The sequence below is a fragment of the Triturus cristatus genome, chromosome 2_2, assembly GCF_964204655.1.
Source record: "Triturus cristatus chromosome 2_2, aTriCri1.1, whole genome shotgun sequence".
Classification (NCBI taxonomy): Eukaryota; Metazoa; Chordata; class Amphibia; order Caudata; family Salamandridae; genus Triturus; species Triturus cristatus.
Window position 1 is genome coordinate 351,943,294 of NC_140582.1, and position 12,635 is coordinate 351,955,928.

The following is a 12,635-nucleotide window of genomic DNA, read 5'->3' on the forward strand; positions in this document are numbered from 1 at the left end:
TATACCTTAAAAGATATCTTGCTTGAGATGTCGTTATGCTTTCGTGTACATTGGTAGGAAATGCTTGTTTTATTTAGCTTTCCTTTTGTTTATGTACTATGTATATTTGATTGTATATTGTATACTGTGTATTCTTTGAATCTGTTGTTGGTCCACCTGTGCGCCTCGGAGGCACGGAAAAAATGGGTGGAACTGACGTCATCACGTCTATGTGGCTCTTATGGGTCCGGTGACTTCATACGGAGTCGCGAGCGGAGCCGATGCGTTATGACGTCGTCCATGTCGGCGTAGAGAGCTGGGGAAAAAAGTTCAGTGGAATGCTGGCGCAGGGGATATTCACAAGGTGAGGAATCCACAGGCAGATACTGTATCCACCAGAAAAAGCGTTACCGAAGGTAAGTAACTTGTTCTTCCATTCTGCTCGCGGAAATTGCGATGATTTGACATTTTCGCGCTCCGCGGAGAGCGCAAAAATGTAAAAATTTCCGCAATCCGCATTTTACCGGAATTATTTTGCTTGCTCGCGCTGTAAAATAATACATTCTCGCGTGCGTGCGATCGCCTTACCTGAATCCCCGCGTTTGCCGACAAGTTTTCCCCATCCGGTCGCGTTCTCCACGAGAGCTTTGAATGTGGGTAGCCATTTGCGCTGTCTCGCGACAGTTCGCGCCCGCAGTAACGTCATTCGTCGCGCGATCACGTCTTTCTTCTCGCGATCCTGCACCGTGAGACAAGTGAAAATAAGATGGCCGCGCCCGCGAGCAACCGCATGGGTAAGTTGGCGAGCCGCGACCACGCAGAAAATACCGCGAACGGGCGGGAAAAAAACTTCAGCATCTTTGCGATATTTCCGCGTGTTTGCGGAGATTTTTTACATTTTCGCGATAATTTGCAAAAGTGAATTTGGCAAATTCCGCCCACCCCTATATCACTCCTAGGAAGATAAAAACAAAAGCAGGAAAACCAATACAGTGATGTTCTCTCTTTATTGAATTACCCAAATAGCAATGGAACGGGATAGGCATTGTGAGCCCAAAGACTGCATTGAAAACAACCAACAGAAGAGAAACAAGCATTTACAATGCAACGGTCTCGGCATTGTTAAAGTTAGAGCTATTGGCATTGCTCATGACATTTTTTTTGTTTGTTTTTAAAACATTTAAAGAAACGGCATTGTTATTTACAATCGTAATAGCTTAATCACTCTCAAATGCAAGACCTATTGCTTTTGCACCCACACACACAGAGCCACCCACAGAGCCACTCACATAGAGCAACCCACACACAAATAGAGCCACCTACACCCACAAATAGAGCCACCTACACACACACACACACACACACACACACACACACACACACACACACACGCAGTAGCCCACTGACCTATTTACATTATGTGCACTTTGTGATCTGCATGGTACATGTTCTTTGCTGCAGGCACATTAACCCGAGGTGCTACCTTTCCAGGAGTCAAAACTTCCACTAGAAAAAACTCTGATCGCTCTCTAGGAAGAACATTAAACATCATTCATAAGTATACAGTTTTAGAAAAATACACTTCGTGATCCTCCTAGGTAATAAAGGCCACGCGAAAACAACTGAAACATTGTGCATAAGTCTGTTGTGAGAGACACTGACAGTTCTGACCTTGTTCAGCTAGTTCAAAGACACTTCATCTGGCCCAGGCCTGTCCACTTGGTGAGTGAGGGAGGGATGCAATCTATCCTGTTGATTTCAGAGGAGTGGCATCCTTACAATTCAAAAGAGTGTCTTTCCATGTCTCTGAGAAATACATCTGTGCAAGCAGAACCTGGGGTTGGATATATTGTGTAATGTTAACCACACAGAGGTCTGTTAGCTGCTGTCATCAGATATGTACTTAGTAGTGAGAAAATGTCAAGGACATTCTCCATAAAATGAGTGTAGTATTATATCTGTGGATGCAATGACAGAAGCAGCAAAATACCAATGGGGCGGCACACTATGCTAAGCAAAGATTTTTAGTTTGTGTTTTAAGCCACGCCCTTAATTACATTGGCCACGCCGCTATGAGAGACGCCCCAGTTTTTTCATCCCACTTAAACCCCTGGACCTAATGACCACAGCTGCCAACTTTGGGGCTAGTGATTCAGATTCAAGTCATGGCGTCGGTTCAACCCATGTGATTTTGGGCAAAACACATCTTCCAATGTCGGCTGATCGTGTGTAATGTAATTAGATGCTCATGTAAATCGATGTGGTGTTTTTGGGCCAAGTTCGCGCTATATCAAACTGTAAACTTGAAAGAAAAGACTAATGAATTCCTTAGTTTGAAAATGCGAGGAAACTGGAAACTAAAATCGATTTGAAAATGTACGACGCATGACAAAACGCTTCTGGTCTCCCTAGCTTCTGTTTGACAGGACTAGTGACGAGCGATTTTTTTTTTTTTTAAGACTAACTCAGCCTCCTCCACTGTCTTGAATGGAAGGAATCGGGAAATCTGTTTTGTCCTGCAGCATGGCGGCCGCTACTCGTTTACCAAAGCCCATTTAGCGTTCTAGTTGTTTATTGGAACTGTGTTCAGAGGACGGAAGTCAATGGATTGCCGAATACACTTCCTGGTCGTCAGCTCATGCGTAGAATATAGCCAAGGCAGCTGGTGTGATAGGTAATGAGCAAATACATTTTTCCTGTTTTTTTTCTTCAATAAATCCCCACTTCATTATTCCCAGATTTCTGCATCTACGAGGAAGTAGTCCCTCTGTTTTGTCAGGGAACTGGTTGGCTGTTTCGGTGTGGGGTCTACTGCATTATTATCTGGAGCAGTTGCTTAGCAATGGTGCCATCGGTCTAATACATTCAAGGAAGATGCCGCCCTCCTACCCCGGTTTCGTATTAAAAGCTCGCCTTAGTAGGGGGCAGTGGACCCTTGCAAATGTTAGGTTTGGAGGTTGTAAGTTTTGACATTTATACCGCGATAACCTTGGGGGCCTCTAGGACTGTTTAAAGAAAAAAATTAAAACCTAAAGAAATCAGTCCCAGCGCCTTACCTGGCGAGAGCCATGAACACCGCTGGCTTTCTCCGAGGTCAAGCAGAAATGCCTCGGAGAAACGCAGCGGCATTTTCAGATTTGGGGGCATGTTTTTCTTTCTCTCCTCTTGCCATTGGCTGGAATGTTTACATTCCTGAGGAGAGAAAGAAAGTAAAAAACACGCCCCCGAATCTGAAAAAGACAGGGTTTGTTTGGAGAGACAAAGCTCTTCTCCAATGGCTGACCAGCATTTAAGAGGCCATCCAATGGAGAAGAGGGGAGAATTCAAGCCCCTCTTCTGAAAAACATTAAAACTTGCGAGTGAAACTGCGCAAGCGCAGCCTTCGCTAGCCAAGACCTAAAAACTGGCACTGTGCCCTTAAGGCAACCATGACCCACCCCCATCCTCCCCCCCCCCCCCCCCCCCACCCTCCCTCCCATTTGACCCCCATCATGTCTCAGGGGGTGACAGGTCAGTTTTTCTTTCTGGCTTCAGTTAAGACGCTGGCTTTTGAGCACTTGTATATTTGTGCTTTTTGTCAAAAAATGTATCATAGGTTTTGGTAGTTCTTTCTTTTACTCTGAAAAGAAGGCGAAAACAGACACCCACACTGTCTGTATTCTGTGTCTTCCTGAGACATATGTTACTGAGAGTTGCCATATTGAAAGAATTTATCCAGGTGCACTCTATAGGATAGAGAAAGGATTCGTTTTCATAGTCTCTTGGAGAGACAGATGTCTGCTGGAAGAAAAGCAGACCGTTGTCACAGGAATCACCGCCAACGTGACCACCGCTAGCGACAGTTGCAGATTCGTCAGCGGCAAGATCCATGTCAGTGCATCGCTTGCGTTCACTCACAGCACAAGAACGACAACAACGATTGCCATTGGAGCATCTTCCTCTGTTGCCGTCAACCTGGAGACGGTCAATGTCGAAGAGACGTTCTCCATTGGCGTCAACACGGGCACGCTCAATGTTGAGGTATCTGTCTCCATTAACGTCAACACGGTGGCGTTCAACGACGTGACTAGAATCTCCGTTCACGCCAACACAGCAGCGTTCAACGTCAAGATGGGAATCTCAGTTAACGTCAAACCAATGACGCTCAACGTCGAGGCACCCATCACCATCGACTTTGGCTCATTGAGGGTTGGTGATGAGACTCTTCATCGGCGTTGTCTGGCCGGTGTACGACATCCCTTCCACCCTTGACTTCGAGGCACAGGATCCATCGATGTCCGCCCAAGGCGTGCCTCTGATTTTGATGCAACGACGCTCAACGTTGAGGCACTCGCAAAAGTGTAGATTGGGGCATCGTCCCCAGTCTCTGGTGGTTCAGAGATGCTAGACTTTCAGGCAGTCGTATCCAACGTCGAGCAGAGGCTCAGCGTCTAGAAGCCAGTCCGGCAGCTTGACGTCTGCTTCATCGCGGCAATGCTTACCATCGAGGAAAGAATCTACATAATAGAGCAGCTCTTTTGCTTCCAGTGAATCACTGGCAGAACACGATGACTGGGCAAGTGGATCAATCTCAAGGGCCGTTGCAGCCCACTGCACCGTTCACCTCTAGCTTAACTTGGTTCTTGGGCTCATTCAGCCGGTAATGGACACACACCGGCATCCCTTAAGTCAGCTCCTGCAAGGATTTAAAAAAAATCCAAAGCAGGGGAACAAGATACTGTTTTTGAAGCCTGATCCTCCACCGGATTCAGTGCTTATTTCAGCAGTAAAAAGACCCGAGCAGTGGTGTCTTTATAGACTGTTACTCTGGATAACGAGGGCGGATCCCAAGATTCCAGGGGGGGGGGGGGAGGGTAGGAAAGTTTGTGGTACCTTTCTAAAAGTGGCTAGCGGATCGGCCATCTTGGGTCACTACAATAGGTCCTCATGGGACTCCTTCCGAAAGATTGAAGGACAAGCTTTCCATCAAAGATCAACGGGACTTTGAGAAGGTTCTCCAGGAAGCAGATGGTGCAACCTTGGCAGTGCTTGCTTATGCACATGGCATATGCGTTAGACGCTCCTCTTGGCTCTGACTTGCGGCACTCAGGCCGGAAGCTCAACAACGCTTTATCTCTATGATTCCCATTCGGACGATGAAGTGGCCAAGATGAAGGCGGAGCTCAACACCCTGAAAGTGTTAGGCCTGGAAAAGAAAAAAGATTTCAGTCACAGGTACAGGCCATACAATTGCAGGCCTAATCAGAGAGGGTTCAAGTCCCTCAATGGTCTCAACGTCCGCAGAAACATCAGTACCAGGATCGCCGTTCTGCACTTCGCCGCGGAGCGCCACACCAGTCCTTCACATCTACAAAAACCCAGCAAAACAATGAGCTGTCGCTACCTTTGTCGCCGTATTCCACTACAGTGGGGTGACGTATTGCCAATCATCTGCAAGAGTGGCGTAACATTACAAAAGATCAATGGGTGAATGGGCTGCAAAGTGGGTACTCTCTCCGTTTCGTCATCCACCCTTGGCGATTTCACCCAGCAAAATCTGTCTGTCGCCAGTTACAACTGCTGCAACGAGAAGTATCCACTCTATTACAAAAGTCGGCAATTGAGGAAGTTCCTCTTGGTTTTTTGTGGTATGAAAGAAGGGTCCCAATTCAGAGTTTAGGCCAATTTTGGAACTATGCCTCCTGAACAAGTGCATCCGCAAAGAAAAATGTCACATGCTTGCTCTCCATCACATTTATCCTCACCTTCACCAGGGAGACTGGGTGTGCTCAATAGACTTGCAGGATGTGTACTTCCACGTGCCAATCAACACAAAACATTGCACGTTCCAGAACTTCATGATGGAGGCCAAGCATTAGCAATGCAAGGTGTTGCCCTTTTGGCTAAAGTCAGCCAATAGAGCCTTGTATCTGTCTTATTTGGACGAAAGCATGTAGCTGATAGAGACTACTAGCCGCAGATTCCTTAACGTAAAATTATCCCCAGGCGTGAGACTGGACCCGGAAAACTTTCTTGCCCAGCATTTCTGCGCGCCGGGGGGGGGGGGGCAGTACCACGCGACTCCGCCCCGACATCTTCCGCGGGCGTGATGTTAGGGAGGTCACATAAGCCCCAGCCCGGCGCGCTGACGTCAATTTTCTTCTTTTCCGCGTGCAACGCGGATCCGGATCGTGTTCTTGGCCTGTTTTTAGGCCTTTTTTTTTTCTTGAGAACAGTGTGCGAATGCCTTCAGGCTTCAAGACGTGCTCGTCTTGCGCGCACCAGATGTCGGCGACGGACCCTCACCCCATTTGTATGTGGTGTTTGGGGGAGCACTACGACTCCACGGACTGCAAGGCTTGTCAGCAGAAGCAGCCTAAGTCCCGGCGGGAGCGCCGGATGAAATTCCTCTCGGCCAGCATGTCCAGGTCGGCGTCGTCGCCGCGTCCGTCCCCCGCCGAAGGGTTCAAGAACCGCCGCTTCCGTCTCATCCCTCTTCGAGGCCGCAAGGGCGTCGCTCACCTGTTGGTAAGTGTCGCAGTTGTCCCCGAGGCCCAGTCCCTGCTGTGTAGGGGGTGCGGGTTGTGCGGCCCACGCATCGCCACCCTACCCGCTGTTCCGCATGATCCTGTCTGCTTTTCCTTCCACCCTTGTACTAGGGGCCCTCTTTTGCAGGCCGCCTTTCCCTCCTTGCCATCGGTGTTGTCTCCTCCGTCACGGGAGGCCTTGTGGTTAGATTCCTGGGGGCGCAACATATTCGCCTCCTCCAGTGCTGCCCCTGCGGGCGCTTAACACGCTTTGTGTGTTGGCCAGAGCCACTTCTTGCTTTTGGGATTCGGCTGAGTCACTTCTGTCTTCCGCTTCTCAGGAGGGTGCCTGCGCTGATCTGCGGCACCATGTGTTGGATGGCCGGGAGCTGGTGGCGTTTATTCTTCGCTCGACTCTGGACGTTTCTGAGGTGCTTGGTCGCACCATGGCTTCTTCAGTGGCCCTCCATTGCCATGCTTGGCTGAGGGATAGTGTTTTCCCTGAGAATTTTAGGGAGCGGCTGGTTGACCTTCCCTTCGATGGCGCTCTTTTGTTTCATGCCCCTGCGGATTCTGACATTCAGAGATTCCTTGCGGGGCTTCGTCGTCCTCCTCCTCCTCCTCCTCCTCAGTGACCCTGGATGTTGGTCTGTGTTCTGAGAGGTGTTCTCCCGTTGTTTTCTGGGGCCTAGTAACAAGTAGCCCCGGTTGTGTGTTCTGTGTGGTTGGTGTGCCTTCAGGGTCCTTCTGTTGGCCCTTTGGTGCTGTTGGCTGCTGGTCCGGCCTCTTCTTGGGCCTCGCGCCTAGTGTTGCACTGCGCAGGAGTTCTCGCTCAGTGCGAGACATTTAGTAGGTGAAAAACGGGGATTCAGCACTGACCTAGGAATCGCACACGCTCATGCGTGTGCGATTCCTTTTGTGCTACCGCATTGGCTTTTTCGTGCGTCTTTTTATTAAAGACTGCACGCAGTTGGCCAAAGGTGGGGGTGAATTGCTCCGCCCATGGCCTATTTGTGTCTATTATGCGCTTTGTGCGCGTAATAGACACCAGTAGGCCATGTGGTTTTCAATTATCGTGCCCAGACACGCGCGTGATAATTGAAATCACATGCTTGGCTGTGGCGCGCGTGCGCGCAGCATTTGCAGGCTTCTTTGTTTTCCCTATCGCGAATGCGTTAATTTTTGTGATTGTTTTCCTGGTTTCCTTTCCCCTCACACATATTGCAGTCCGTGCCTTTTCCTAAATCGAACAAAAAAATGCTACCCACGTCCAGTCATAAGCGCGTGCAGGTTTGGTGCTGCATACGCGTCCATTCGCCCTATGATATGATGCAGCAAGAGGCTGTGTAATTAAACCTTTTACATGGTATTCCCCCTTAAACATCCATTCACCAGGGTGGTGCACGCGCCTCGCTGTTTGTGGCCCGGCAGCTTGCTTCCAGCCAGAGAGACAGGTAGTGACCTCACTGTCTTCATACATGGTCTGCGGGGTCCGTGTCAGCTGCTTTCACCGTAGAACCAATGCTTCAGAGGCTGCTGTGTGGAGCCGAGCAGAGATGTGTTAACACAAAATCCACACCGCTGCACTTTACGGAGGTCACGAGTCACCTGGACCAGCACTAAGGGTCACTAACCGCTGGGGTCACTGACAGGAAACGGGGCTCAACACTACCTTGCCCTCTCTAAAAGAAGTGTTGCTGTGAGTTTGTTGCTGCAGCGTCACTTGTGCACAGTGCACTTGTGGTATTCTCTAGTGGCGGAGACCCCTCCCCCACACACACAGACACAATGGAACAATATTTACTTCCGCAGTGTCTGATTGAATATGTTGTTGTTTCACACACACATATCAGGCAGCCTTTGCGAAAATAGTGTGATTCTGTGTGCGTGTGTGTGTGTTACTAACTCCCAAGCTTGACTCTAGAGTTTACATTGAACACTATCTCCTTGCTAATTGGGGATCTCGAGCACGAGATACCATCTCTGTAGCTCCTTGGCTAAGAGTTTACCCAGTATAGGCTTCGCAGCGCTATTGGTCACTAAACATAAGACGGCCGTTTCAAGGGGTCTAATTTGATGTGCCGTTACTCTTGGGAGGTTATGTGAGTGTGAACTGCTATGGTAGCACTGCAAATTCGTTTATTACGGCTGCCCCCATAAAACGAAAAATACAGCTCGTTAAAAATAACCAAGGTCAATGTGCACCAATGTACCCTTTTGCGCAGAGGGGGCGGGCCGTTCGTAAACTACATTTGGAAAACCCCTGCTATCAGCTACTCGAGTAAGCCATCTCTGCCTTAGTTGATGCGGTGTCAGGGCGTAGGCCCTGAATGTAGTCGCCGAATGGCTATTAAATTATAAACATTTGCTGAGTGAAAGCCATATTGTAGCGTGATCTACATACTACACAAAAAAAGGTATTATTTTGTCTGACTTGTTTTCCTCTAAATTGTAATGCCTTGGTATCAATAATGTAGTACATTATCTTTGTTTCTTTTGCGCCTGAGGTTCGGTACTTTTAGGGATTTCGAAAACTGAGTAAAAGCACAGCACTAATTAGCTCTAAATTGTTTCCTTCAAACAATAAGACAGAATATTTTCGATTGTAAGAGGGCGTTTTTAAAACGCATCACGGCGAGTTTGTTCAAACCCCTGGCTGCTTTCCAGGACTTTAAATTTAGACAGTCTGCATTAAACAACAGAAAGCACAGAGTACTCTTTCTGTGGCATTGGCATGCTAAATAATAACAAGCATTGGCATAGCCAATAGGTCTCGCCTTTGGGACCTTATAAGTGTTTAGCCATGCAACGTTGATGTTGTTGCACCAGGGATATTGTGCTGCATAACTAAATACTCATAAGGTCCCAAAAGCGAGACTTATTGGCTATGCCAATGCTTTTTTTACTTTGCTATGTTATGTTCCACATTATGTGTCACTGCAAGTGCTTAATTTGCAGAAAGCATAAGTGCCAGGGCTCTCGTCAGGAGATCACTGCACCTTGTACCACACATTGCACCGCCGGCGCCACCAGTGATAGTAACAATAGAAACACACTCCTACAATTGTGACAATTTGGACTATTTCATGCCCCCCAAGTTACTAAATTAGCCAGACAGCGCCACCTTGTGGCAGACTGTCACAAGCACCGGTGTTGGCAATTAAGTGCCGTGCTGAGCACCGGAAACCACTGGCTCAAATTAAGCACTCATAAGTGTGTTTGCGGCGACACTTAGACTGCCGAGCGGGTTGTGTCTTGGCCTAGCAGCGGCCCTCTGCTCAAAGTGAGCAAACTCAGTTGACAGCTTGTATGAACATCTCTGCTTCTGAAGAGTAGGGGGTTGTGATGGGAAGGGTTTGAGAGCGTGCCAGAGATGCCGCCCTTTACAGTAGCTTCTGAATACATAAACTGCACAATCATCTTTTGCAAAATCCAAGACTCCAAACCATTGACTATCAAAATCTCCACCTTGCATCAATATCTCCCTGCATAAATTTCAATTTACAACAAATTCCACTCTGGACCACTGACCCCCAAATATACTTAGGCTGCAGTTATAAAAGAAAATTAGTACTTTCCTAATATATGTCGGTCATTAGACTGGCGTTAGAATAGGGAATTAATCCAGTTGTGAAAGATGTGGGACGTTAGTTTGGCTTGAGTTAGGAATTAAATGCAAGTTGAGACGATTGTTGGAAGATAGACGTGTCAGGTCTGTATTTTGCCTTCTATGTTTTCACATGGACGCCCTTGGCTCAGAGTCTTCAGTGTGACTGGGGGAGTGCTCTGTGAGTAGGGTGACCGGAGGCACATAGTATTGAGGGAGCCTGTGCAGGCACCCTGGATGCGGCATAAGATCTCTCTTTGGGACTTGCAGCCAGCGAGATATTCTTGAATGCTCAGTCGACTATAGATAGCAAGCATTTGCAATGCAATGGGTCTGGCAGTTACGATAGTTTCAGCTATTGGCATTGTAAATAACAATGTCTTTTATTTATGTTTTTGAAACAAAAATAAAAGGCATTATTATCTGCAATGTCAATAGCTCAAACTCGCGTAAATGCGAGACCTATTGCATTGCAAATGCTTGTTTGACTTGTGGTTTTGGCTGTTGGTAAGCCTGTGTAGGTCCTGAGATTAGGCCTTCTGTGTCTTCTTTATTGGCTGATTGACAAGCCGTCTGTGGTTTTCTCCGCAGGTCTTTCTGTTTGTCCTCTGCTGCGGAAATTATTTCCTAAGAGGTGTTCCCTTGTTTCTTGGGATGTAACATACCCTATGTGGGGTAATTGTAGCTATTACATAGCTCTGTCATGTGCTGGGGAGGTGTGGTCGCCCTTTTCGGGCTCCTTGCTCTCCGTGGCGTCACGGTATATCGCAGGTGCGATCTTCTTGCCGATTGTCTTGATGCAGCTTGCTTTGCGCCCAGGTCCGTCCTTCTCCTTGTTCGCTACGTCGCTAGACCAGTCTGGCCTGCTGTCTGCGGCATCGTGTTGTGGCGGTTCCGCACTTCTGTCCGGTGTTTCGGCTTGGCCCTCTGTCTAGTGTTCCGGGGGGACTGGCTTTCCTTGGCTTCTGTGTTCTGGTGGACGGCTTGGTCCGTCCTCCGTCTTTCTTTTCTGCCTGGTTCCACTTCTTTCGTGAGTCAGTGAGTGGTGTGTTTCTGGACCGGCCCCTCCTTTGGGGTGTATCCTGGCCCTTCCTGGCCTCTGCCTTCGGCTGGTGTCTGGCTTGTCCTGGGTGCGCCGTTCCGTGGTGTTTCCTGCTGCTGGCTGTGCATGCCCGTTCAGGCCTGCTTGTTCTGATCCACCTTTGTGGCCTTTGATGTATTCCCTTGTTCCCCTTCCTCTGGTTCGGCCGAGGCTTTGCGCAACTGTGCCTTTCTTCTTCTGTCTAAGCTTTTGGCGGTGGAGCCGTTCCTGTCTTGTCCGCTGCTTGCAGTTGAGGTGTGTTCAGCTTTTTCTGTCACTGTGTATGTGTTTCTTTCTGTGGGCCCTGCCTCTGGTTCTACATCTTCTCCCTGGGGTTTGAGGTGGTCCTTGTGTTCCTTGGGGCTTTCGGGCGCTGTCTGCCCCTGCGGGGTGTTGGGTGGTTCTCCCTTGGTTGGGCTTAGGATATCCTGGCCTTTCCCTTCTTGTCCCTGTGACATGTCCCCTGCTGGGGCCCTGTGTCTCTCCTGGTGGGGAGGCTCTCTTGCAGGCCCTCCTCCCTTCTGGGTATGGCTAGGGTATCTATTCTGCGTTAAGGAATCTGCGGCTAGTAGTCTCTATCAGATGTACAAGTTACTTACCTTCGGTAACGATGTATCTGGTAGAGACGATTCTAGCCGCAGATTCCTTCACGAACCGCCCTTCCTCCCTGTTCTGCGAGGACCCTCTGCTTGGGTTTCTGCAGTCGCCTCCCTCAGGGTGGCTTGTCTTCTGTGGGTGTCCTCTTCGTTTTCTTCCAGTCAAGCATCCCTCCAGCTAGCTTCTCTCCAGTGTGAGGGCCTACTCTTGCTTTTTTTTCCTCTGTTAGAGTTTCTGATTCCCTTGCGGTCTTATTCGTTGGGGATTCTTACAGCCTGTCCTTTGACCTCCCACTCCTTTCAGGGGTTATGGCCATCCTTGGCAGTGTAGTCTAGGGATGGATTGCTGTTGCTCCTCTGTTCCGGGCTTGTGGCCCTTCACTCTGTGGTTGTGGTTGCAGACCCTCTCTTTCTGTCACGGCGCTTTCACATGCTTGTACCTCCAGGATGGCTCTCGCCTTGGCTTGCACGGTGGTTCTACGGAGTGGTGCTTTGCGCTTTTCTTGCTATGGCTTCGCTGCTCTGGCCTTCTTGTGTTTTGCTGCCACCTTGTGCTATTGTGTTGGCTTGCACAGTTGTTCCTCAGAGTGGTGCTCTGCTATTTTCCTGCTCTGGCTTTGCTGTTGTAGCCTTCTGGTGCCTTGGTGCCAACTGGTGCTGTTCCTCACCTTTTGTTTCTCTCTATTTTGTTTCTCTGGCTTTTTCGCACACTGTTGCCATGCTCTCCTCAGTTTTGTTGTGATGGCTCCGCATTGTGATGCCGAAAAAGTTCTACGAAGCAAACTGACGTCAGCGCGCCGGGGTGGAGCTTATGTGACCTCGCTGACGTCACGCCTGCGGAAGACGTCAGGGCGGAGTCGCGTGGT

At 48.9% G+C, this 12,635-nt stretch overlaps 1 protein-coding gene across 2 annotated transcripts in view; it reads left to right on the forward strand.

Moving 5' to 3' along the window:
• The window catches only part of CENPE (centromere protein E), a 1,911,253-nt gene that overhangs the window by 263,898 nt on the left and 1,634,720 nt on the right, over positions 1-12,635 (forward strand). The gene's annotated exons all lie outside the window — the stretch shown is intronic.